Source organism: Lactuca saligna, chromosome 6, assembly GCF_052625555.1.
Source record: "Lactuca saligna cultivar CGN05327 chromosome 6, ASM5262555v1, whole genome shotgun sequence".
Classification (NCBI taxonomy): domain Eukaryota; kingdom Viridiplantae; phylum Streptophyta; class Magnoliopsida; order Asterales; family Asteraceae; genus Lactuca; species Lactuca saligna.
The window spans coordinates 136,537,148-136,538,874 of NC_136422.1; the positions used below are offsets into that span (position 1 = coordinate 136,537,148).

At 45.9% G+C, this 1,727-nt stretch overlaps 1 non-coding gene across 1 annotated transcript; it reads left to right on the forward strand.

The window, feature by feature from the left end:
- The first annotated feature begins 832 nt into the window (after positions 1-832).
- LOC145003565 (small nucleolar RNA R71) lies at positions 833-939 on the forward strand. Its single transcript, XR_013662021.1, has one exon. It is a non-coding gene; the product is annotated as a small nucleolar RNA R71 (small nucleolar RNA).
- The last annotated feature ends 788 nt before the right edge of the window (positions 940-1,727 follow it).

Here is a 1,727-nt window from a genome sequence, read left to right on the forward strand (position 1 = left end):
TTCAGCACTTTCTCCATTGTCGATCCTTAATTTCTTGGGCTGCTGCGGTTCTTCTTCCAACGCCTCCAGGAACTCAGATATTGTATCTTCTTCAGTATTGATGGCCATTACGTGAGATTGGGCTTGTACTTCGGGACTCTTCGGGGATAATTTTTCATGAACTAAAGTTGCTAGTTGACCAAATTGTACTTCAAGGTTATGGATGGAGGCTTGTTGGTTCTTTATCAATGTTTGTTGTTCCATGATAGCGGAATCCGTGGCCTCGTGTCGCTTTTCCGATGCTTCCATAAATTTCATTAAAATGGTCTCTAGGTCGGGTTTCTTCTCGGCTGGTGGCTGCTCCTTTTGATAGAGGCCTCGACCTGTCTGCCTATACTTCTCTTCTTTTTGCTTCTTATATTCTTCATATGGCAGCCACTCCTTCTTCGGTTTCCTCCAGTCCTCTTCAAACTTATCCCCATTAGAGTAGCACACTTGAGCTTTTCTGTTCCCAAACTCATCCACGTTGCAGTCCTTGGTCAAGTGTGGACCATTGCATCGCTCGTACCCCACTCTTATGGCGTGTATCGACTGGTCCATTTGTGTTATCCTGCGATCCATGTTATTTAGCATGGCCATGACAACTGCAATTTCTTCAGTTTGGGCTCCTCCACCGCCTTTGCTTCCATCCTGCCTCAGGTTATGGTATTCGCGGGAGTGTTTCGCGAATTCTTCAATTAGCTCCTTGACCTCCCTTGGATTTTTCCTTGTCAACGGTCCTTGAGAATCAAGGAGTTGTCTTGTCATCACATTGACCCCATCATAAAAGATTGACATCTCTTGCTGCACATTTAGGTCATGTTGCGGGCAGTTTCTGAGTAAGCCCTTGTACCGCTCCCATGCTTCGTACAGTGACTCCCCCGGCTGTTGCTCAAAGTTGGCTATTGCCTTCTTGAGTTTGGCTATCTTGGATGGTGGGCAAAACTGGTCTAGGAATTGCTCACGCATTTGAGCCCAAGTGGTGATTGTACCCGGTGGGAGTGCTTTTAACCACTCCTTAGCAGCTCCTTTGAAAGTGACGTGCAGCATCCTAAGCAAGACTGTGTTCCTGTTGACACTTGGGACATTGAAGTAATCTGCAATGTCATTGACTTCATCTAGATGCTTAAAAGCATCCTCATGGTCTTTCCCGAAAAATGGGATGTCCTTCAGCGCAGTCAATATGTGTCCCTTCAGCTCGAATGTGGCATTGGCAGGTATTGCGGGTTGGACTAATCCGGGACCCACATCTTCTCGGATCCGCTTCTTGTAAGCTCCCATGGACATTTCTTCAATATCTGCCATCTCGTTCCTTGGCTCGTTCTCGGGTTCACTCGTGTGTTTCTGGCTCGGTGTCGCTTTCGTACTCGGTTTGCACGGGTGTATGATCCAAATGCTCAAGATTGCTCTCATGCTTCGTTGATGAACTTGACTCTCCTGTCTTCTTTCCCGCCTTCCTAGAGAAGGCTGACTTCAATTCTTGCAAGGGCGTCTTTTTCTTCTGAATTGCAGACTCGGGATCTTCTAGTGGTGGCACCAATGGTGTGTTTGAGCCTCTGGTCATTAACTCCTGCACTTGCTAAACTAAAACGTAAAACTGGACTAAAATAAGAAAAACTAAAAATGAACTCTCAGATTTCACGTCGTGAGTATACTGAATCTCACGTCGTGAACTCTGTGACAAACAGAACAAAAATTAAACTAAGATA